This window comes from Peromyscus maniculatus, chromosome 23 (genome assembly GCF_049852395.1).
Source record: "Peromyscus maniculatus bairdii isolate BWxNUB_F1_BW_parent chromosome 23, HU_Pman_BW_mat_3.1, whole genome shotgun sequence".
Taxonomy (NCBI): domain Eukaryota; kingdom Metazoa; phylum Chordata; class Mammalia; order Rodentia; family Cricetidae; genus Peromyscus; species Peromyscus maniculatus.
Window position 1 is genome coordinate 28,608,555 of NC_134874.1, and position 25,411 is coordinate 28,633,965.

Sequence of the window (25,411 nt, forward strand, 5' to 3'; positions counted from 1 at the left end):
CATGTACAACCCGGCATGATGGGGATTTCCTGCAATTTCAGAGATGGACAGATCCCCAGCACCAGCTGACAGCCAGTTAGCCAAATTGATTATATATATTATGATAATATATATATATATATGATGGAGGTACTGGAGAGATGGCTTAGTGCTAAAGTGCTTGAGGGCAGAGCCAGGAGGATCTCAGTAGCTTGCTGGCCAGCCAATTTAGCAAACCAGTAAGCTGAAGATTCAGTGAGAGACCCTACCTCAAAAACTAAGACAGGAGAGTGATTGAGGAAGACATGTGGCATGGACCTTTGGACTGCAGGCACACACACACACACACACACACACACACACACACACACACACACACACGCCAGAAGAGGGCGTCTGATTCCGTGGACTAGCCTGCAGATTATAAGGCCATCAGTCATCCCAACTTTAGTCTTGCCCCTCTGGTCAGGTGGTTCGCATTGTCTCTTGAGATTCCACTGTCCTTAATTATTGTCTCTCGGTGTGTAGCGGGGGAAGATTCGCATACCAAAGCCTTGCATTCTTGTGCCTGTCCTCGAGTGGACATCTAGATTGAAGATGAACTCAGAACAAATAAGCCATTGGCAGTTCTTAAGCTTTATTCCTACAGTTTGTTTACCGTATAAGCTATGAAGTGCGTCTATCAATTTTATTAGCCAGGGGTTACTTTGGGCTACTTTTGTGTACAACCAAGAAGATGGCTGAAGACAGGCTAGCCAGGTACAAGCTCCAATTAGGAAATGCAGTGTCTGAATGCAGCTCCGAGGGTTGGTATTGAAAAAGGACTTGTGAGTACTAATTACTCTAAATACTTATGAGGCAAATTCTGTGTTTAAATAGTCAAGATGCAAGAGGAAGAATTTTAACCCTTTAAATGGTTGGCTAGTGATCAATGGACTACATTTCCCATAGTTTCCCAGGCAGTTTCCGCTTGCCCTTCCCAGAGGGCTGTTCGCCCGTTGCTCTGGCCCTGAGCATCCGTGGGGAGAAAAAGAAGCGCTGTACTCGTCAGCATTGCTTAAATCAAATATCGTATTCTGTCCTTCCTCTCGTCTGGATTCTGATCCTTCACTCGCCGGTTTCCGGAGGCCGATCACCGGTGCGGCTCCTGGAAGCAGGAAGCCGTGCGTGCCGGAGCATTCTGGGAGATGTAGTTTTTGTTCCCTTACAGGCTGCAGCTTGTCTTCCCCCGTCTCCTCCGGTCTAGTGGCGGCGAGCGCGTGGACAGACGGATGGCAGCCGTGAGGGTGAGTGACAGGTCTGCCTAAGACCACCTTGCGGGCCGCCAACGGCTGCGAAGCCAATGAGGTTCCTGTCGCGAGCCCGGCCCCGTAACCGGCTTGCCGCGGAGAGCTCTGGGAAGTGTAGTTTTAGGCACGAGCAGCTGCCGTTAGCTGCGGTCCGCGGCGGGTACCGCGGCTCCGCAGGTGTCTGCGGCTCGGATCGCCCTTACACGGTGAGGATTTTCGGCCGGGATATCAGGCCCAGACCGGGGTTGGATGCGCAGGTGTCGTGCTCGCCACCTCTCCGGTCTTGAAACCCCCGGAGATGCGCCTCGGGTTCACCGGTCAGGTTCCTTCGTTTTGTCCGGAATTGCAAAATGAGTCCTGGTGATCAGAGCGAACCCATAGAAAGGGCCAGAGTGGAGCATTTAGATGCGGCCCTTTGGCTAGGGAGATGAGGATAAGGGGATAAGAACGCTTGTTGTGCAACCACGAGGACCTGAGTTCGAATCCCCAGCACCCACGTAGAAACAAAACAGTAACGTCAAAAAATACCTGGGCGTGGACACACCCACCCGCTACGCCAGCGCTGTGGGATCCGAGGCCCGAGGATCGCTGGGGCTTGCGGGCTGCCAGCCTAGCTAGCTTAGGGAATACGACTGTGAGTGTGCAGGTGCACACGAGCTTGCACACCGACGTGAGCATATACCACACACACAATAAATAACGATGGGTGCTGCCCGAGCCACAGTCGTCCTCTGTTACAGAAGAGAGAGCTGGGGTCAGAGTCAATAATGTACCCCAAGTCGGCAGTCCAGCTGGGGGCTGACGGACCACACATCTGCAGTGCTTCGAGAGCTGTTTCCTTCTAAAAGCAAACAACGGCAACACTCCGATAAAGGACGAGGTTTTTAGGTTGCTTTTTCTTCTTTTTTAAGTGTCTATGTATTTGTGGGGAGAGCATGTAGTGGTCAGATAAAACTCATTGGGTTCAGGAACTGATTCTTTCCTTTGGCCATGGGAGTCTTGGGGCTTGAACTCATAGGCCAAGCTTTGCAGGGACCACATTTATCCGGTGAGCTATCTTTTCTCACCACCTCTCCTGTTTTTTCAGGGGTTTGTTGTTGTTTGTTTGAGATACCGTCTGTGTATGTGACCCTAGGCTGGATTGGAACTTGGGGCGATCTTCCTGTCTCAGCTTCCTGGGATCACAGGCAAACAAACCAAAACAAAAAAAAAAGTGCCAGGCTGGCTGCACATTCCTGATCAAGGAGGATCAAGGCTAATTTAAGGCTAGCCTGATCTACATAGCAAGATCCAGACCAGGCAGGACTACAGAGTGGGAGCAGTGAGGGCCTGGTGGGGAAACCAAGCCTGACGTCCTGATTTCAGCCCCCCAGGACCCACACCACAAAGCCATGCACACTTGTAGTCCCAATGCCGCACCGGGAAGCAACCACAGGCAGATCTCGAGAGCCCGCCTGGCCAGCCACCCCGGCCACGTCAGGGATCCTTAGGCTATCGAGGGAACAGGTCTCAAAACCAAGGACAGTGACAGGAAGGACACCCAGGGTTGACCTCTGACCTCCACGTGCGCCGGTACATATATAAACGTGAGAGCCAGCATTTGAGCATGGGTTCTGGAGTTCCAACTCAGCCGTTTGTGGGCACCATCCCAACACCCCCATCCCCACCCCGGCCCAAATGTACTGCCTTTACATATATGCAGATTACTTCTCCTTTAACGCTTTCTAGATTTTCAAACCATATTAAAATTTGAATAATTGTAATTTAGATTATCTCTGAGAGATAAGATTATGAAGGGCATTTCCTTTATACTTTTTTTTTTCCAGTGTGGGTGAATCCAGGGACTTCCACACACTAAGCAAGTGTTCTAGTGAAGGTACAGGAGCCCTGTCTTGGACATTTTATAAGGCTGTAAGTTTTTATTATTATTTAGTAGTAGGTATTTGTAGTAAATAAACATTGCTTTTCTAGCCAGAAAGCTGTTCAAAAACAATCTAGGGGCAGGGAAATGCCTCAGCAGTTAGGAGTGTGCGTGCTGCTCTTGAGAAAATCAGAGTTCGGATCCCAGCATCCATATTGGGTGGCTCACAACCGCCTGTAACTCCATATCCAGGGGCTCTGATGCCCTCTTCTGGACTCCATGGGTACCACACACATACACTCACACAAACATGTACACATGCACATAAATAAAAATAATACAAAGGAAATTGTTAATAAAGGGTGGGAAGAGGTAGGGAGACCACGCAGTGGTACACACCCATGATTCCAGAAGCAGAGGTGGGAAGTTGCCACAAGTTCAAGACCAGCCTGACCATCATAGTGAAAGGCTGTGTAAAGACCCTATCAAGCCGGGCGGTGGTGGCGCACGCCTTTAATCCCAGCACTCGGGAGGCAGAGCCAGGCGGATCTCTGTGAGTTCGAGGCCAGCCTGGGCCACCAAGTGAGTCCCAGGAAAGGTGCAAAGCTACACAGAGAAACCCTGTCGGGGGGGGGGGGGACCCTATCAAAAAGAACTAAAAACAAGCTGGGCGGTGATGGCACACGCCTTTAATCCCAGCATTCGGGAGGCAGAGGCAGGCGGATCTCTGAGAGTTCGAGGCCAGCCTGGTCTATGTTTGGGATCTAACAATTTTCTTAAAAAGGAGGAAGTAGGGCTGGGGCTGTGGTGCAGTGTTCGCCTAGCATACACCAAGCTCTGGGGTCCATCCACAGCACCACATACACTAGGTGGGATGGTGCCTGCCTGTAATCCCAACACTTGGAAAATGGAGGCAAGAGAGAGGATCAGGAGTTCAAGGTTAGCCTCTGCTCTGTAGTCAGTTCTAGGCCAGCCTGGGCTATATAAGACCAACAAAAAACCTTCAGTGTCCTGTGCCTGTAATTCAAGGACTTACCTAGCTAAATCATGAAAGAGAGGTGGGGAGAGAGGAGAGAGGAAGGGAATGGGGGGAGGGGAACATGGGCCATATGTCCTCCCTTTAAATCCTATTTCTTTTAGAGTTCCCGATGTTCTATCATTCTTGATGGTTCAGGAAGCTTCTGGAACACAGGACAGACACCTCTACAATGGAAACAAGATCTGCATCATCAGCTTCAGATGTGTTCTTGGAGCCATGGTAAGAACAGGACCCACTGGTGTCTGTGCCCCCTGGCCAGGCCTGGAAAGCAGTTGAACCCTTCTCGCTCAGCTTTGAGATCTATAAGGACCTGGTGTGGTCCTCACTCTACGCTATGAGCCCACTTTGGATTGGAAACCAGAGAGGGTCCTGAGGTGATCGTGGAAGCATGGAGGCCCTCCTGTCTGTATCCTTATGTGGCTTGTGACCTCCATCTCCCGAGGAGTTGCCTTAGGACCTCTATGAGGCTCTCCCCCTTTGCCATCTGATGGCTTTCTGGGTGACCTGCATGCCGCAGGGTGGCTCCGGAGCAGGTTTGTGGACGACAGTGGTATTTCCCCTTTGCTTCACGGAGCCTAGAGGACTAGCCAGTTCCTTCCTCCTGGGAGAGCCTGTTCCAGGAGGAGAGGCTGCAGATGAAGACAATAGACCCAAGCTGGGTGTGGGGCTTCACACTTACGAACCCAGCACCTTGGAAGGCAGAGGCGGGGTCTTGGTGGGAGTTTGAGGTCAGTTGGGCTGTGTAGTGCAGCTCTGGGACACAGCTGGGACACAGCTGGATGAGAGTCACGTTAGCCCCACCCTCTCAGGGCCAGTCCACATGGTTCAGCATCTAATGGTGGCCAGGGCCCTTCTCCAGTCCTGGAGCAGCATTTATTCTGCTAATCCCTGAGTGTGTGGAAATCTCCAGAGTCTCAATGGTTGTAGTGTGTTGACTAGAGCCGTTCTCCGCCTGCCCAGCCCAATGATGCTCAGCCACCAGAACTAGCTAAGGCAGGCTCCGGCTCCCTGTGTGCAGCTGTACAGGCTGGTGCAGGTCTTTAAAATCCCTGAGCCTCTGGCTCTCTATATGAATATCAGACAAAATAACAGATCTGGAATGTGGCTCAGTGGTAGAGCACCCGCCTAGAATCCCCCAGTGAGGGGCTGGGGTGTGGCTCAGTGGTAGAGCACCTGCCTAGAATCCCCAGTGAGGGGCTGGGGTGTGGCTCAGTGGTGGAGCCCCTGTCTAGAATCCCCCAGTGAGGGGCTGGGGTGTGGCTCAGTTGTGGAGCCCCTGTCTAGAATCCCCCAGTGAGGGGCTGGGGTGTGGCTCAGTGGTAGAGCCCCTGCCTAGAATCCCCCAGTGAGGGGCTGGGGTGTGGCTCAGTGGTAGAGCCCCTGCCTAGAATCCCCCAGTGAAGGGCTGGGGTGTGGCTCAGTGGTAGAGCCCTTACCTAACACACACAAAGCCTTGAGTTTGATCTTGATGCCCAGATGGTATATCAAATAAATAGTAGGTTTAAAAGGACGTTAGAAATTACAGGATGCTAACATATGGAAGTTTTTTGTTTTTTGCTTTTTTGTTTTTTTCAAGACATGGTTTTTCTGTGTAGCTTTGCGCCTTTCCTGGAACTCTCTCTGTAGACCAGGCTGGCCTCGAACTCACAGAGATCCGCCTGCCTCTGCCTCCCGAGTGCTGGGATTAAAGTCGTGCGCCATCACCACCCAGCATGGAAGTTCTTTTTATTGCTGTTTTCGTGTGTGTGTGTGTGTGTGTGTGTGTGTGTGTGTGTGTGTGTGTGTGTGTGTAAGACAGGGCTTCACTGTGGAGACTAGGATGAGACTAGGCTGACCCCAAACTGTGGTCCTTCTGCCTCAGCTCCCGAAGCTTGGGACCACAGGTGGAGTCACCTGTTCAGTTCATTCCTCTTTATTATTGGTATTTGCTCTTTGCCCGGCAGCAGTATCGAGCCCGGCCTTCCTGCCTCTCCTGCCATTATCTTCCTGCAGTTGCCCCGGTCTCACCCCACAGCCGCCACCCTGACTCACAGCAGCAGCTGCTGCCTGCCTGAGCACCAGGACTCTGCCCTGGGAGGCCAGCACCTCTTCACGTGCCAGTCACACCCTCCCGAGCACCTGTCAGCCACACCCTCCACCGGGTGGTCAGCAGACCCTTCATACGCCTGCCCTCCCTCGCCCCAGAGTCCTCCTCCTTCCTCACCCCACCCCAGGGGTGTGAAATTGGTGAGCTTTCTCCTGGATTTAGAAGAATTTAAAAGAAAGTCGGGCTGTGGTGGTGCATGCCTTTAATCCTAGCACTCTGGAGACAGAGCCAGGCAGATTCTGTAAGTTCGAGGCCAGCCTGGTCTATAAAGCAAGTTCCAGGATAGGCTCCAAAGCTACACAGAGAAAACCTGTCTTGAGGGAAAAAAAAAAAAAAAAAAAGAAAGAAACTAAATGAGCCTAGAAAAGAAAACAGAAGTAAGTCAGAATCTCTCTGAGATCATCATAGTCCATGACCTGCTCTAACCCCGAAACTGAGGCAGGAGGATCAGGGCTTGGGGTGGGGGAGGGCCTGGACAGATAACTCAGCGGTTAAGAGTTCTAAGAGTTCCTATTACTCAGGCGCGAGGACCAGAGGTCAGATCCCAGCACCTACGCAACAGGCTGAGTGTCACACTCATGCCTGCAACCCCAGCCCCAAGGGGTCAGAGACAGGAGGATTGCTGGGACTCCTCGGCTTCCAGCCTAGCTGAGAAACCCTGAGTCCCAGGTTCAGGGAGACGCCCTGCTTCCTCTGCATATACACTCGGACACAAATGCACACAGATACATTTTTTTTTTAAATAATCTTTTTTTAAAAGAGACATGGTAGATTGTGCCTTTAATCCCAGCACTCAGAAGCAGAGGCAGGCAGACCTCTGTGAGTTCAAGATCAGGCTGGTCTACCTACAGAAGTCTAAGCCGGCCAGGGCTACAGAGTAATACTCTGTTTCCAAAATAAAAGTGTCTGTCTCTTGCTGTGACTGTGGCTGTGGCAAAGTATGGATGGATCGTTAAGTAACTAAGGGCTGGGGATGTAGCTCAGTTGCTGGGGTGCTCACCTAGCATGTACGAATCCCTGGTGTCCATCCTTGCAGTACATAAACTGGGGGGGGGGGTACACACCTACACACCTGCAATCCTAGTGTTTGGGAGACCGAAGCAGGAGGACAGGAGGCTCGAGAGCATCCTTGGTGCTGAGTGGTGGTGGTGGCGGCGGCGGCGGCGGCGGCGGCGGCGGCGGCGGCGGCGGCGGCAGCGGCAGCGGCAGCGGCGGCGCACGCTTTAAATCCCAGTGCTTGGGAGGCAGAGGCAGGCAGATTGGGAATTCATAGTGAATTCTAAGACAGCCAGGGCTACCCAGAAAATTGTTGTCTTTCAAAAAACATATATATATATATATATATCACATCCTTGCTATACAGAGTTCAAGGCCAGCCTGGGCTACCGGAAGCCTTGTCTTAAACAAGCAAACAAGAACTCTGATCCCTTAAGAATGTGCCATTTACCAGTGGCGGTGGTGCATGCCTTTAATTCCAGCACTCGGGAGGCAGAGGCAGGCAGATCTCTGTGAGTTCGAGGCCAGCCTGGTCTATAGAACGAGGTCCAGGACAGCCAGGGCTACACAGAGAAACCCTGTCTTGAAAAACAAAATGCAAACAAACAAAATTATACCAATCACATCTCATTGTTGTGCTGCACTCCACGGTTACTCAGTGGGTCCAGAAGGGAAAGGACTTATTCGTGGACCGTGAGGTAACAGATCACATTTGAATGTTCTGTTTTTAAGACCCAAGAGTTCACCTTGAATTGGGGACATTCTGGAAGTTAACCCGCGAGGGACCTCCAGCAGAACCTCTGGGGAAGCCTTGAAGCACCTATGCCGAACATCAAGGCAAGTCCAGGCACCCTCTGCTGGCTTCAAGATCTCCTGGAGGGAAAACTGAGCCATCCGTTCCTGGGAGAGGAGAGCCAAGCAGGCCGGAAGAGGGAAGAGTGATCCAGGTACGTCCTTCCTTGTTCCAGTCGGACCTATTGGTGTGGCGCGTGTGTGTCTGGTGCCAGGTAGCATCCGCAGGTCTGATGGAGAGTGTCTGTGTAAGCAAGAGGTTCTGGGGAGACCAGCCTGTCTTCCGGGGTGCCACTCCCCCATGGCCTGGGGGAGAAAGAGTGAGCCCCGAGTGTGAAGTGCTTTTCTCGTCCCTTGGCCAAGATACCGGACAGGGCTGGAGAGACGGCTCAGTAGCTGAGAGCACTGGTTGCTCCTGCAGAGGACCCGGGTTGGGGTCCCAGCACCCAGATTGATTGACTTACAACCCCCTGCAACCCCGGCTCCGAAGGATTTGACACACAGTGACCTGCGCGCGCGTGCACACACACACACACACACACACACACACACACACACACACACACACGAGTTTCAATTGTTTAATGCCTGACAGAAGACAGCTAAAGGCGAGCAGGGTTTATTTCGGCTCACGGTTTAGACCAGTGGCTCTCAACCTGTGGGTCGAGACCCCTCCGGGGGTCAAACAGCCCTTTCACGGGGTCACATGTCAGATCTCCTACACATCAGATATTTACATTACGATCCCTCAGAGTAGCAAAATCACAGTTATAGGGTAACAAAGAAATAAGGTTATGGCTGGGGGTCACCACACCTTGAGGAGCTGTATTAAAGGGTCGCAGCATCGGGAAGGTTGAGAAGCCCTGGTCTAGAGGATTCCGTCCATCCTGGCAGGGAAGTCAGGGCAGCGCTCAGGGGCGCAGGAGTGTGTGGTGGCAGAGACTTCCCATATGGTGGTGGGTATGGAAGGTAGCCCGGAACCGGAAGTGGGTGTAGTCGTCAGAGGCCTGACCACAGTGACCTGCTTCCACCTGCCAGGCCCCGTCACCTGCAAACTCCACAGCCTGGAGAGAAGGCTCGGCAGGGCACTTCCTGCTCCTCCAGAGGGCTGGAGTTGGTTCCCAGCACCCACGTCGGGCCGCTCAGGGCCCTCTGATGGCCTCTTCTGGCTTTCCCAGACACCGGCACTCATGTGCCCTGCCTCCCCACACGCGTACATATGAAAATAAATATAAAAGGAGCAGCCCATGCCAGACCCTGAGCGTTCAGAATGTGAGCCTTCGGAGGACATCTCAGGATTTCCACACACACCGCTGTCTGACCCGGCAGAAAACCATGCTGGAGGGTAATCCACAGGTGCTGTGCACATGGAGACCCTGTGTTCGTGGTCAGTCCCCGGAACACCCAACACTCCATTTGGAGTCTGTGGGCAATTTCAGCTTGTCATAGGCTTGCCTCACACTGTAAAAAGACCGTAGCCGGTGCCTCCTTGCTGAGAGCTGGGTGTGAGGGCATGCCTGCAGTCCCAGCACTGGGGAGACGGAGGCAGGTGGATCTCTGTGAGTTCAAGGCCAGCCTGGTCTTCACAGAGTTATAGGCCAGCCAGAGCTACCCAGTAAGACCCTGTGTCCAAAAGAAGGGAAAGAGAGAGAGGTGTGGGGGGAGAGGAGAAGAAGAAGAGAAAAGAAGACTGGGAGCCAGGCCTGATGAGTCACACACATACCACATGATGATAATCATGGAACTCAGGAGGCTGAAGTAGGAGGGCCACAAGTTTGAGGCCTGTCTGGGCCACTTAGTGAAAAAAGAAGACAAGAAGTCAGGGATTCCCCTAATGGTCCAGCTCCATGGAAGGGGCCACAGACTGGAGCTCTCCTGAGCTCTGTCGTCCTGTCTCAGATGACAGGACTCCTGTCCCTTTTACTGTGTGGCCCTGTGCCACACCAGGTCCACCCTGATGGAAGATTGACCCAAGATGCCCTCTGAGTGACCAAACTGATGTGCTTGATAGGGCTGACAAGGGTTGGACGTGGAAGTCTGGCCTTGGCTCCAGGTCCCTGCGGGGTGACGAGGCTCTGACTCACCTTCCCGACCCAGACTTGAGTTTCAGTGTACGGCTGAACCTCAGCAAGCTTGTTTCGATTTAGCTTGTGATCCACATGTGATTTTTATTTTATTTAGTGTGTGTCTGAGAGAAAGCTAAAGAAGCACGCATATGCCATAGGACATGTGGAAGTCAGAAGACAGCTTTTAGGGGCTGGTCCTTTCCCCTTGTTGAGGAGGGTGTCTCTTGTCTCTTCCCTGCTTGGGAACCCAGGTTAGGTGGCCCCCGAGCTTCTGGCCAAGCCTCCTTCCTGTCTTCCACCTCTCCTCTTCTCTCTGGGATTTACAGATGTGCTCACACCACCCCACTGGGCTTTTTCACCCAGGTGTCAGGGATCAAACTCAGGTCTCCAGGCTTGCTGCAATTTTACCCACTGAGGCATCTCACCGGCCCCCACCCCATATTCATCTACCCCCCCCCCTTTTTCTCAGACACACACACACACACACACACACACACACACACACACACACACATTTTCACAACAGCCCTTTTTTTTTTTTTTTTTTTTTTTTCTTGAGCAGGGTTTCTCTGTGTAGCCCTAGCTATCCTGAAATTCACTCTGTAGACCAGGCTGGCCTCGAACTCACAGAGACCTGCCTGTCTCTGCCTCCCAAGTAATGGGATTAAAGGGTGTGTGCCACCACTGCCCAGCTGCAACGGCACATTTTTATAGTTTATATAATCTTCCCTGTAACTTTGTAGGAAAGATGTTTTACATGTGATGCTTTGGAGACCCAGGGAAGTTCAGGACCATACAGTAAGGGCAGCCTCTCCCCTGGGCAGGTGCGTGAGATGAAGGGTCCCACAGAACACAGAGAGTGGGCAACCATTCATCTGGAACCCCGGCCCCAGGTGCAGGCCCGCCATGTGGCTTTGTGACCAGCCTGGTTTGGAAGGAAGGGAACAGGAAGCTGCCCTGAATGGTGGTTCACAGACCAGCACCAGCTCACATTTCAGCAGCCTGGCTTCCACTTATGTACCCCTGTAGGCCACTGTTCTATTGCTTCTGACCTTTGAGTGTTTGGGGGGTTGGTATGGTGTGTGTGAGTGTGCACACACATACATACACACACACACACACACACACACACACACACACACACACACACATACACACACACACATGCACCTGTAGGCTTGCACATACCAGCTTTTGAGAGTTGGCTCTTTTTTTCTACTGTGGGTCACGGGGATCAAACTCAGGTTGTCAGACTTACACAGCATGTGCCTTTACCCACTGAGACATCTCACTAGCTCACTTCTCTTTTTAAAATTTTTGTATTACATATTTGCTATTAATAACAAAAGGGAAAATAATAACGTGAGGAAAGTCTAGTTTGCGGTTGTGAAGAATCATGGCTGACATTTGAATACCTTCGGAACGCTTGCTGACTAGATGAATATGCATGTGTATGTTTGCACGTTTTCCTCCTCAGTCACCCTTAAAAGAGGAATCTCAGACCACTAGCCCCGTGCAGCCCTGGCATTGACGTCACTGGAAACTCTGGGCCTGTCTTTAGTCTTGCTCTTCTGGGCAATACTGCTCTCAGCCACAAGGGGGCAATATTTGCCCATGAATATCCCCCACAAAGCCTGCTGCGAATAGCAGACCCGGCACCTGATCTTCATGCCCTTCGGAGCCTTCTCCAGGGACAGAAACCGGTGACTGTTTTATCCAGGTCACCCTGGGCCGCCCTCAGCTCACTCTGCTCTCTGTACCTCCAAGAAACCCTCTTGGGAATTGGGCATTCGAGCTCACACAGTGGCACAGGCAGGTGGATGGATCTCTGTGAGTTTGAGGCAATCCTGATCTGCATAGAGAGTTCTAGGACAGGCAGACAGGGTGCTTAGTGAGATCCTGTTGAGATGCAGAGGTTCGAGGCAGGACTCTTGTTGACTGGGTGGCTCCTTTGGTAAAGAGCTTGCCTCACAAGCACAGAACCTGACTTGGATGCCCAGAAACCACACAAAAGGCCAGCCGGTGGCCGCATGCTTGTAATGCCAACAACGGAGAGGTGGGCAGGGGGACCCCTGGGGCTTGCTGACCAGCCAGCCTTGCCTCATGGTTGACCACCAACCTTAAAGAGACAAGGTTGGGGCTGGAGAGATCCTCAGTGGTTAAGAGCACTGGCTGCTCTTCCAGAGGACCCAGGTTCAATTCCCAGCACCCACATGGTAGCTCACAACTATCTGCAACTCCAGTTCCAGGGAATTCTGTCAGATCCCCTCACACAGACATACAGGCAAAACACCATTGCACATAAAATAAGTAAATAGAGAGGAAAGGAACGTGCATGGTGCCTGAGAAACTATACCCAAGGTTGTGTACACACACACACACACACACACACACACACACACACACATTCTTACATACTCTCACATGCATACACACATTCTCACACACATACTTACATGCTCTTACACTCACACACACATTCACACACACACATATTTGCGCGCACACACACACACACACTCACACACCTTGGCTCGTGAGGAAGAAACGACCTCACTCGTTCTCTGGCACTGCCTACATTTGACGACCTTCCTTCATTTTGCAGCCTTGGGCTTTAAAGGAAAAACTAGATGATGGAGCTAACAGGGCCACTCAGATTGCTCCCCTCAACCTGACACCCTCCGCTGCCTCCCCACTCCAAGGACTGAGTCAGAGCACCTTACCAGGGTCACTGGGCCCCTCAGACCTCATCCCTCCTCATCTCCCTCCACATGTTTTCTTCCTCTGTCTTTTGGGTTTGGTTGCTGTTGTTGTTGGTTTTGTGTTTAAGACAGGGTCTCACTACAAAGCTCTGGCTGGCCTGGAACTTACGATGTAGCCCAGGATGGCCTCAAGCTTTCAGTTTAGCCTTGTGCCTCTGCCTCTGCGGCTCTGGGGTTCCAGGCATGCACCACCATGCCCAGCTTCCTCTGTTTCCTAACTACCTTCGGCTTCCTTCAGCCGCCCCCACACTTGTCCGTCAGCATCAGCTCTTGCCAGGCACTTCCTGGAAGGTTCTTTCCTGCATTTCACCAGAGCTCACCTTCCCAGAAGTCTCTGCGGACTCCATGGTGTCAGATGATGTAATTCTCCCCCAGGCCCAGTACATCATCCACTTGCAAAACACTTAGCAAGCTGGATTCTCTGCCTCCCTTCTAGAAGGGGAGTCCCCAGAGAGCCTGGGGTCGGGCCTATCTGTTCACTTCCCCAGCACCTCGGCTCCCGGGGAATTCCCCTGTGAGGCTCGGGAGAGGTGTGCTCCATGGGTGCATGTCTGTTTCACCCTTGACCTTCCCACTCACGTGACCTCCCAGTGCCCACAGAGTCTCTAGAAATACATCCCCAGTAGCAGGGTCGCCAATTCTGCCCCTCATCCCTTTTGGTGATAGAGAGACCCGTGTGGTGTGGTCCGGTGTGGCCTCTGCCACTTACAGATTACACATGTATCTTATTTTCTTTCTTTTGTTTGTTTTTTGTATCTGTTTTTGTTTTCGTCTGTTCCTTACTGTTGTTGTGGTTTTGAAACAGGATCTCACATAACCCATGCTAGCCGCAAACTCATGACATGACTGATGCCAGCTTTGAACCCCCAAACCTTCCTCTACTCCCCTCAGTGCTCAGATGACAAGCCTGAGCCACCGCTGGATAGCTCAGGCTGGCCTGGAACTCAAGATCTTCCTGCCGCAGCCTCCCCAAGTGCTGGGCTTACAGGCCTACATCGCCACACCCAGCTTGGTTTCTGATCCGCACAGAGTCCACGGCTGAGCTTGCAGGGCTGTTATGAGAAACAAGTGCAGCCCCCCCTCCCCATGGCAGCCACCATGCCACAGTTCTCTCTCTCTCTCTCTCTCTCTCTCTCTCTCTCTCTCTCTCTCTCTCTCTCTCTCTCTCTCTCTCTCTCCTAAACCCTTTTCTGCAACCTCTGGACGCAGGTACCCCTAGAACCCCAAGACCACCACTTGGAGCTCACACTTTCTTGTCTTGTACACTGACTAGCAGTACTAGACAGGACAGGTGCCCTGAAGACACTTGTCACGACCCGGCCAGCACAGCAGCAGCAGCTTCTGGAACGCACAGGTGGCCCGGCCCCTCTGCCTATTGCGGGCAGGCAGAGTGCCTGGAGTTTCTGGTGTTAGGAGCCTTCACAAGGCCTAGGCAAGGAACTGAGGAGGGGAGCCAGATTTTCCTGAGGAATGAAGAGGAGAGAGGGACTGTGAAGAAAGCATGTAGCCCAGAGGGGGAAGGAAGCTTCTGGAACCTCAGAGCCTAGATTCTTCTCTCCTGTACAGGGTTGAGGACCCTTAGTGGACCCCAGGGGTCTCCTGTGCAGGGCTGTGTCTCATCTGGAGACCTCTGTCCCAAAGGTTCAGTACTTGAAATCTAGCCTTGCTGTTTCTGCTCTCCCTCCCTCCCTCCCTCCTGCCTGCCTTCCTGGGTTCATGACGCCCAGGCTGCCCTCACTCTCTTTATAACCCTAGATGACCTTGAACCCCTGATCTTCCTGTCTCTACCGCCCAAATGCTGAGATCACAGGAGTGCATCCGTATGCCAGGTTTCCGTGGTGCTGCGGATGGAGCCCAGGACCCTGTGCATGCTAGACAAGCGCCCTGCTGACTCAACTGCCTCCCTAATTTTGAGGCTCTCTCTGTGTAGCTCAGGCTTGGCCCAAACTCTCTTGAAATTATTTACTTATACTACTTTCTTTTAATTACACTTATGTGGGGGTGGGGCTCATCCCACGGTGTGGATATGGGGGTCAGAAGCCATTTCGTTGAAGTCAGTTTTCTCTTTCCTCCTGGTAGGACCCAGGGTTTGAACTCAGGCCCTCAGCTTTGGTGGCAAGCGCCTTTACCCACTGAGCCACCCCACCGGCCCCTCTCAAACCCATTTGGCCTAGGTCTCCCAAGTGCTGGGATTGCAGGCCCCCACTGCCCCACCTGGCTGTCTGCCTCATCTGCGGCTGCTAAAAGCATGAGGGCCATCAGGACCCCCTTCTAAATCGGCCTCCTCCGTCATGCTTTCCTCCTGTGTGAGCACGTTAGGTCATAAGTGCTCCAAGGCTCCATCGCTGTCCTCCTGGCCCGTCTTTGCTGTCCTTGTCTTGTGAGATGAGAGCGCCCCCGGGTCTTCGTCACTGATGACAAGCATCCACCCTCTTTCCAGCCGGAACCTTCAGCTGATGAATAAGACTTGATTTGTCCCATGAACCATCACCACCCCCGCCCGATTCATTCCATTCAAAGGCTTTCGCTCCAAATGGCTCATCTGACGTTCATTGCTGGGAGCGGTGGGGCCCCCTCAGAGCTCCACTTCCACAGGTGGAGGGTGTGCGCTGTCTCCTGTGATGGGCTCCAGAGTGACGAGCTCTGACGTGGGTTCGAGCCGATTCGGGCGCTGTATCCGCCCTGCGATTTTCCCCTCTATGGCTGCTTGCCTCCATCCAAGGAACTTCCTCCCTCCCTGTATTCATCAGGCGTCTCTCCAGTATGAATTATGGAGTGAATGGAAATTTTCCCTTATTCATCGCATTCAAAGATCCTCTCTGCCACGCGGATTTGTTGGTTAGCTACTGAATCCCATCCAAACGTCTGGGCAGAGCATGGCCCAGAGTGAGGGCTAGGCTTTATCTTAGTTTGTTTTCTGTGGCTGTCGGAAATACCATGACCAAAGGCAACCTGGGGAGAAAAGAGTTCATGGGTTTACCCTGTAGGTTCAGTCCACCATCAAGGGAAGCCAGGTCAAGAGCTCAGAGCAGGAACCGGAAGGCAGGAACTGAAGCAGGGACCTTGGAGGAGTGAGGCTTGCTTCTCCTGCTTCTCCAGCTGCTGGTCTCACACCGCCCAGGACCACCTGTCTAACCCAGGCCGGTCTCACACCGCCCAGGACCACCTGTCTAACCCAGGCCGGTCCGGTCTCACACCGCCCAGGACCACCTGTCTAACCCAGGCTGGTCTCACACCACCCAGGACCACCTGTCTAACCCAGGCTGGTCTCACACCGCCCAGGACCACCTGTCTAACCCAGGCTGGTCTCACACCGCCCAGGACCACCTGTATAACCCAGGCCGGTCTCACACAGCCCAGGACCACCTGTCTAACCCAGGCTGGTCTCAGACTCGCCATCCCCGTCTCAGCTTGCTGCATGCTGGAATTACCAATAAGAGACAGGTGCCCAGCCCTCTGCCCATCTCTCAAACCTGCCCAAAGCCCACCTCTTCTCGGAAGCCCTCCGGTGATTCTGTGAGCCCTACACATTGACACATTTCTGTGAGAATTTGATGTCTGCAAATGCCTTCTTCACCTACGATCTATTTATACCTTATTTTCTCCTCCTCTGACAGATCTAACACTTGAAGGTGAGCCACATCTTGTCCTTTGCATTCTCCATGGAGCCTTCAAGTGCCAAAACACCGAGGAAGGGTGCTGTGGCTTGGTGACTGTGTCACTGTGGACACTGTGGCATAAGGAGATGGCCTGGCCATTTGCCTTTGAAGATGAAGCTCGCCTTCTCCAGATGATTTTCTATCTTTCCTTCAAGGTCGCACAGGGAGGAAGGGATTTCTTATTGCTTCTTCTTCCTCCCTGCTCTGCCCACCAGGCAGCCCAGCCACGTTAGCTCTGAAGACCCATCAAGTGACCGGAGCCCCCGCTGCCTCCCCTCTGCCAAGGAGATGGTACTAGTTAGTTGGGTGTTGTGCTAGGACATAGGAATGACCTTGGGAAAGGTCACTTGGTGACTAAGCAGGAATGGGCACTGGTGTGTCTGTCTACCCCATCCAGGGTGTGGGGGAGGCTGGCTCAGCGACCACCCCCAGTGTGAATTTGGAACTCTGCTAGGTTCGCTTCCGTGGCACTTAGGTCTGTACCTGTTGAGGACTTAGCGGACGGACAGTTGATGGAAGTAACACATAGAAGTGAAGGAATACACCGAGCTGCCCTGCCACCCCCTCCCGAGCCCCATGGGAAGGTCACATCCCTTCTTTCAGAATATGGCTGAGTTCTGGGTCCCACCAAGGATAGACGCCCCCTTCCCTGTTGGTTATGAAAGTCTCTTATCTCATGTATAAAAAGGGGGTGGCAAATGTCTCCAAACCTAAGTTCTTATATGGCCACAGCTCCCTCCTAACCTTTTAAAGCAAGTACCTGAAGGGATAGAGATGTAGTTCAGTTGGTAGGGTGCTTGCTTAGTATGCACGGAACCTGAGTTCCTTTTGTAGCGCCCCATAAGACGGGTGTGGTGGTGCATGGTTGTAATCCCAGCACTTGGGAGCATGTGGGCAGGTCGCCAAGTGCCAAGGCAGAGGGAAGGGAATGCCCGCTAGAGGCCACATAGGAATCCATTTGTCTCCAGTGTTCTCTACCACTGTCCTGGAAATGCATTTTGTACTAAGCGTCTCTCTAGTTGCCCCTAAGATCGCCATTCCAAGACCACGTTCCCTAAGAAATGACAGAAATGGGTAGAGGGAACAGAAGTAGAGGAAATGCATGCTCTTGAAGGAACCAAGGCCTAAGGTGAAAGGTTACCCTAACCCAGGCCCTCCAGGGAGCTGCTGATGTCCACCCCAAAGAGGGCTGCTGGGAACCTGCTCAAGACAGTAGTTGGAAGCTGTAAAGACACCCCCTCCGAGTCTTGATGGCACACACCAGGAGTCGTAGCTCTTGGGAGACGGAGGCAAGGCACTTAAGAGTTCAAAGTGCAGTTGAGGCTGGCCCGGGCAACTTACTTGAAATCCCTTCTCCATGCTGCATTTCCATACCCCTACTTCCCATTCTGAGGTTACCAGCAGTGCTCCCAGCCTCTCTCTGTCTCTGTCTCTCTTTCAAAAAAGGGTTTCTCTGTGTAACAGCTCAGGCTGTCCTGGAACTCACTCTGTAGACCAGACTGGCCTTGAACTCACAGAGGTCTGCCTGCCTCTGCTTCTTGAGTACGTGAGAGACTCTCCTAACAGTACCTCACTTGTTAGCGCTCACAGTGACCTGGGAGTCCCATGCAGCGTCTCATTGAATCTTCTCAACAAGCCTTTGGAATCCGTCTTTGGGCCATGTTACAACTGAGGGAAATAGGTGTGGAGAGCTTTACTCAGATCTCTCTCAAAGCCCTGCAACTCCTGGGTAGAGAATCTGGGACTCAAATGTACACCTTCCTAGTAACTATGCCCATGAAAGTCCTGGGGTCGGTTGCAGGAGTTTCAGTTCCATTTGCTGGTTGAAAATAGCACTGTTTTTACAGTCTCATCTTTAGCCTGCCCAAACCTATCCAATATTTTACAGGTACATGAGCTCCCTGTAAGAGACATAAGCTTCTTATCAGCAGACGCTAGTGTATCTGCTGTGGGAATTGAAGGGATTCTTGAGTTGGGGCAGATTCAAGAGCCTCTGGTTATGCCATTGAATCTGCAAGTCAGGCATTGTTAGGGTTTATCTCTGCTCCACTCTGTCTGAGACCTTCTTTGGATCGGCTGGAGATACCAACATGGTCCAGGTAGGGCTCTGCCTGCCAGCTGGTTGTTCCTCTCCCTGTAACATCATCTGGGGCTAAGATGCCTAAAGAGGCCCTGGCATGCAGGTCCCTGGTGCCTCTACCTTCTTTTATGTGTACACCGTCTTTAGATGAGTAGCTTCATCTTACGCTCTGGGCTATCAGAGCCCACACGATCAATATCCCTCTCCACTGCACTCCACTTTACCTATCCTACCTCTAGCCAGTACTTCCTAGGTGGCACAGTCATATACTACAAGATTCTACCTCTGTGCATGTATTCTGTTCTTTGGACCAGAATCTAATACAGGCTGGCCAGCAACTTTTGAAGTCATTTGACTCAAAAATGGAAGGAAATCCAGTCAGGCCAGGTAATTCCCTCCCCCCTTTTTTTTTGAAATCTGAACCTGAAATCAGACTAATTGACAGTATGTAGCAAGATGTTATGATGGTAATTAGGGCTTTGATGGTCCAATGTTCTGGCCAAACTCACAATGGAGAATTTTAATGAGGAAATAGGAAATAAGTCTATTATATGGGGAAAATCCACTTACTGTGGAAGAGGAAATAAACTTTTTTTTTGGAACAAAGGAAAAGAAGAGAATGCTCAGAGTAGGGTCATGGCTACTAAGCTGCCATGCTGCCCTGTGTCTCTCCAGACCGCCCTCGCCTGTGTGTGCCCTGTGTCTCTCCAGGCCGTCCTCGCCTGTGTGTGCCCTGCGTCTGTCCAGGCCGTCCTCGCCTGTGTGTGCCCTGCGTCTGTCCAGGCCGTCCTCGCCTGTGTGTGCCCTGTGTCTGTCCAGGCCGTCCTCGCCTGTGTGTGCCCTGTGTCTGTCCAGGCCGTCCTCGCCTGTGTGTGCCCTGCGTCTGTCCAGACCGTCCTCGCCTGTGTGTGCCCTGTGTCTGTCCAGACCGTCCTCGCCTGTGTGTGCCCTGTGTCTGTCCAGACCGTCCTCGCCTGTGTGTGCCCTGCGTCTGTCCAGACCGTCCTCGCCTGTGTGTGCCCTGTGTCTGTCCAGGCCGTCCTCGCCTGTGTGTGCCACTGTAGCAAACTTGTACTTTTTACTTTTGCTTTTGCGTGTGACCTAGAAGTGGTCATGTGATCCAGTTCTGCTAATATACTTACGGGGAAATTGTTGGGACCACCTTGCATCCACGAGGCAACAAGACCAAGGGGGACACCCAGGTGAGGATAACCAGGCAGATGAGCGAAAGGAGCCAGAGGAACCATCTCCTTCCAGCCTGTACGGTGCCAGCCTACCGTCTCCTGATTCCCGTCCTGCCCTTGGGGCCTGAAGCAGCCCTTCACGAAGCTTCTCGGCCTCCCCACCCTCACTGCCCTATGGGTCTCTCTGTGGCTCTAAAAGGAGAAAACAATCCAAGTTGCTGTCTTCCTAAGTGTTGGTGGGAGAAATCCGCCACAGATGATAGGAAATTGACACAAACCATGAAGGGCAGGATCCGCCACAGCCTAAAGAACAGGCCCAGCGATTAGTCATAACCCTTCAGGCCCCCTGGACACAGATCAGGAAGGATAAATAGTTCTGGAAATTTCCATATGCATATGAGCCCGAGTCTTCTCAGCCAGGGCTGAGGCATAACTTCAAGAAAAAAAAAAAAACATGGCGGGGGAGTTAGTGCCTGAGATCCAGAGCCCAGAGAGTGAGAAATCAGGATAGGCCAGGTGAGTAAATTCTGAGGCAATGACCAGGATCTGCAGCTGGCTGTTGGAGCAGTTTGTGGCATCCGGAGCCAGCAGGTGCAAAGGCCATGCTCAGGAGGAGACGGCCTTAGTGTTGTTTTAAAATGGTCCTCTTGGAAAAAAGGCTATCCCTGCTTCTTCCCTTCTCTCTCTCTCCTCTCTCCCTCTCCCTCTCCCTCTCCACCCCCCAACTCCCTTTTTCTACCTTTGTTCAAGTTGGCAGGAGCCGGAAGTGCTGCTAAGTACCAGGAGGCTGGCGGTGTGGCTCAGTGGGCAGAGCACTTGCTCAGCAGGCACAGACCCCGGCTTGGGCCCCCAGCACCGCCTAAACCAGGCATGGTAGTACATGCTTGTAATCCTACCCCTTGGGAGGTGGAGGCGGAGGACAAGTCCGAGATCATTGGAGAAGCTGAACTCAAGGCCGGGCCCTTCCTCTTTGAAACTCTGTTTTCTAAATTCAAAAGCCAGGCTTCTCCTGGAGCCTCAATATACTCATCACGTCACCCCCATTATAAGCAGACTCTAGGAAAAGCCACCCTCCCTCTGGGGCGGCTCAGAATAACCCCAGGGGCCCAGCCAGGGTTGTGTTGAGTCAATGAGAAGCTGTGACGCAGGCTGACACGGGCCCTCAGGATATGCTTCGTGTGCCCCACTGTGTATATGGAGCTGGGTCCCAAATGCCAAGGCCAGTAGCTCACATCTGTCTCTTGTAGACTCCATTCGCTCAATGGGAATAGGCTAAAACCAGCAAAGTGGATCTCAGCTTATAAAAGGGATGAGGAAGATGAGTCACCAGAGAGGGGAAAAACAAACCAAACCAAACCTCCTGTGAGGTAGAAAAGGAGAGAAGGCTTGGGCTGGGAGCTGAACCGGCAAAAACGGAGCATTTCAATGTGTGCCTTGTGACAGAATCACCCCCCCCCCAATATTTTTTGTATGTACAGAACCAGAGATTGAACCTTGGACCTCACATATTCTGGAAAGTGCTCTCTCACTGAGCCACACCCCAGCCCCTCACTGGGGCATTCTAGGCAGGGGCTCTACCACTGAGTCACACCCCAGCCCCTCACTGGGGGTTCTAGGCAGGTGCTCTACCACTGAGCCACACCCCAGCCCCTCACTGGGGGACTCTAGGCAGGGGCTCTACCACTGAGCCACACCCCAGCCCTCTTTTGACTTTTGATTCTGAGACAAGGTCTTACTGAGTTGCCTAGGCTGGCCTGAATCCCACTCACATCCTTCCTCCTGCTTAGCCCCCTGAGTCACTGGAATTACAGACTTGCCAAAGCTATTGTTGACACTTTTTAACCCAAAGTCTTCTCCCACCCTCGCCCCCCCCCCCAGAAAGCCTCCCTACAGAGATCACAGCTTTGCAGTCTCTTAAATCCAATAAAGGGAACCAGGAGCTTCCCCTGTCCCTCCACATGAGGGCTTTACACCATGCAGCCATGGGGTGAGGTGTTCGAGCCTCTCCCTCAACCTTCACGGGTCTCTTTCCTGTGGTTCTCTGATGAGAAGCACCGGGCCCGCCGTCTCTGCCAGTTTCTCTTGTAACTTCCTCTCCAGGCCCCCAGCCGCCTTCAGCCACACCCCCCACCGCTTCTCACAAGTGCACTGTCGCATCCATGTCCCTCACTCGTGACCAGTGTAGGCTTCAGATGACTTAGCTAACGGTATCTGGAATGAAAGCCGGTACAGTCAGTAGATTAGGATTCTGACCAAAGTTCTTCCCCACCCCTTATCTCCCCAGGGTCTCTGTCTGCAAGCAAACCCCAGCTGTCTATTAGCTGCAAGGCCCTGGTGAAAGGGATTCATTGACGTGCCCCCACGAGCGGAGGGCTTTTCTCCAGTGTGAATTCTCTGACGTTGAATGAGTTTCGTGACCTTGAAAGCCCCCAGGTAGTCACCGTGGTGGGTTTCTGTTGCGTGGAAAGTAGCCAGGGTGTGTGGGGATGCTGGCCGATGCCTCCTACATCCCAGGATGCTCTCCAAGGTGGATGTTGCTACGATGTTGAGACGGTTGGGAGCCTCCGGGAAAACTGCTTTGTACGTACAACAGTTGCCGCTCTTCCGACGGTACCAACACTGTCCTGTGGAATAAACTGGATTCCGACATGAGACTTGGCCACATTTATTTCTAAATAATGTATTTGGCCTTTGGTGGAGGGTAGTGTGTGTGTGTGTGTGTGTGTGTGTGTGTACACTCACCCATATTTGTGTAGGTCATAGGTCACAACCTTGGGTGTTGTTCCTCCAACACCATCCACACTGTTTCCTGAGTCGTGATTTCTCTCCAGTCTAGAGCTCACCTAAGTAGGCCAGGCTGGATGGATCTGCCTGACTCGGTATGACTGACAAGACACCACCACGCCCAGCTTTTTTATGTGGGTTCGAAGGATCAAACCCAGGCCCGTGTGCTTGTACAAGTCCTTTACTAACTGAGCATCATGGCTGCCCTAGATCCTGATCTTCCTGTCTCAGCCGCCTTTGTGCTGAGCTAACAGGTGTGTGATAACGCGTGTGTGCCGCCGCCATGCCTAGCCTTCCCTGTGCTTGTTCACATCCCCTCATGCTTTATTTTAATTAATTTAAAAAATTTCACTTTATTAAAGAACTTGCCTAAAACCCCCCAGTGAGGGGCTGGGGTGTGACTCAGTGGTAGAGCTCCTGCCTAGAATCCCCCAGTGAGGGGCTGGGGTGTGGCTCAGTGGTAGAGCTCCTGCCTAGAATCCCCCAGTGAGGGGCTGGGGTGTGGCTCAGTGGTAGAGCACCTGCCTAGAATCCCCCAGTGAGGGGTTGGGGTGTGGCTCAGTGGGAGAGCACCTGCCTAGTATATACAAGGCCCTGGCTTGGATCCTGGTAGGATAAGCGCCAACTCTTCCCCACTTTCCCATGATTATCCAATTGTTTCTAATGAATCCCTCTCTTCCCAACTATTTTTGAAATTCTGCCTTTATTGTTAAATTCCTGTTCAAGTTGGTTATTAACCTTGAATCTGCTTGATCCTTCCCCAGTACCTAATTATCTCAGTGTATAATTTGCTTTGATAGCTGATACAATTGCCCCCCTTTTGCTGTTTCAAAATTCTCACAATGGAAAACAGGCAGTAAGTTGGAGCTGATGAGAATCACTCTGAGGTTGAAAAAAAATTCTCAGTGAGCTGTTATCTGTGGGCAGTTGTCCACAGAGATAAGACACTAGATAAAATGAAAAAGGAGGAACATAATCGAAAAAGAAAATGTGTCACCATGACAGGAACCACACAAGCCACCCCAATATCTCATTTTAATCAGTGATTCTTTTCTCCACAGTGTATTCCTGGAATCATTTTTTTTAAATCATGTTCTCAATAATTATTCTTGATGAGAAACTTAGTTTCAAATGAGATTTTGATTTTAATCCATCCTACAGCAGTGACATTAGATCATGTGACATGGCTCTGTCTCAGGACCGGAGACTTCACAGACCTTGGTAGACCATGCCACAATGCCCAGACTGTCCTGTCTTTCTGTCTCTTCTAGAAATAGCCCGTGACAGAAGGCAAACATTAGCCATTGTGCCTCCCTTTTCAGGCGTCGGTGGAATTGGGAGAAAATCATGCATCAGCTGCCCATCTCTTTAAGCTTTTCGTAGAAAACAGAACTGGGCCTTTGCCATGTGACAAAGTCCCCCCGAAGCCCTCAGGAGCCTTCAGAATTACTCCATGGGTCTGTACAGTTGAGGAACATCCTACACCCTCACTGGGACAGTAGGTTTTGGGGGGGGGGTTTGTTGTTGGTTGGTTTGTTTTGAGAAAGATAATTTTTATTTTGTATGTATGAGTGTTTTGCCTGCATGTGTGTGTGAGCAGAGCATGCATGCCAGGTGCCTGTGGGAGACCAGAAGAGGGACCAGATCCCCTGGAACTGGGGTTATGGATGGATGTGAGTCACCATGCAGGTGCTGGGAGCTGAGCCTTGGTCCTCGGCAAGAGCAACAGGTGCGCTCTTGTGGGCTGAGCCATGGCTCCTGCCCCCAGGACAGTGGTTTTGAGTACATCAAGCAATTGTGTGTGTGCATGCACCCGTGAACACACGTGAGTGTCTGTGCATGTGTACACTTGCTCTGTTTCCCCCCTCCCCGCCTCCCATCATCCCCATTTTTCTGTTCTCCTTCCGCTGGCCCCACAGAGCTCGCATGAAAGGGTTTTCACAGTTAAGATTAATTTCAGCAGATACACTGAAGGCAGGCACAGCGGGGAGGAGATATAAATAGCTGCAGGGTGGCAGGGTCAAGCGCACACTTTCCTGTTTCAGGAGCACACCGCCCGCCCACCGCAGGGGCTGATCTGGGATGTCCTTGTCCTGGAAATCTCCCTGGAGTCCTAGAGTCACAATTCTCCACAGGAGTTGGTCACATGCCTGTTGTGTGACCACCCTGGCCCCGTACAAAGCACCAGGTGAGTATCATGACCCCTTGTGCCCCCCCTTTTTAAACATGCCATGAGGCTGGAGAGATTCAGTGGGTTTGCTGCACAAGTGGGAAGACCTGAGTTCAAATCCCCAGACCCCACAGAAAGCAGCCACGGCCACTGTGACCCAGTGCTGTGGAGGCAGGGACAGGAACTGGGGCTTGTCAGCGGCCAGCGGAGCTCGGAGTCAGTGACAGACCCTGCCTCAAGGTCATGAGGCTGAAAGTGATTTGCAAATGTGGATGCAAGCACATACACACACACACAAAGGGCCAGTGAGCCGTGTCGGTAAGGAAAAGCCTGGTGACCTGAGTTTGGTCCCTGGGACCACATGACAGGAGAGAATTGGTTCCTGCAAGATGTCCTCTGACACACACACACACACACACACACACACACACACACACACACACACACCATAATTTTAATGAACTAAACTTGCTGTGTTAGCTCTTTGTTACTCTGACAAAATACCAGAGGCAGTCAACCAGAAGAGGAAAAGTTTATTCGAACTCAGGTTTCAGCTCGGTCTCCCAACTGCTTTGCGTGGGTCTCTGACAGGGCGGAGGTCATGCCCGGAAGCAGGTGGGAGGACAAGGTTGCTCACCTCAAGGCCTCCGGAAAGCAAAGAGGA

At 52.2% G+C, this 25,411-nt stretch overlaps 1 long non-coding RNA gene across 7 annotated transcripts in view; it reads left to right on the forward strand.

Annotated features, from left to right (window-relative positions):
* The first annotated feature begins 995 nt into the window (after positions 1 to 995).
* LOC102908603 (uncharacterized) overlaps positions 996 to 25,411 on the forward strand; it is a 31,347-nt gene continuing 6,931 nt past the window's right edge. Inside the window, exons 1-6 of one of the 7 annotated variants that reach the window (XR_006067787.2) lie at positions 1,348 to 1,474; positions 3,095 to 3,179; positions 4,270 to 4,387; positions 7,983 to 8,197; positions 16,488 to 16,502; positions 22,078 to 22,445. This is a non-coding gene — a long non-coding RNA (uncharacterized LOC102908603). Of the gene's footprint in view, positions 1,266 to 1,317; positions 1,475 to 3,094; positions 3,180 to 4,269; positions 4,388 to 7,982; positions 8,198 to 16,487; positions 17,239 to 22,077; positions 22,446 to 24,622; positions 24,766 to 25,411 lie in introns of those variants that run through there. The other 6 variants (XR_006067791.2, XR_006067789.2, XR_013047833.1 and 3 more) reach the window with 6 other exon arrangements.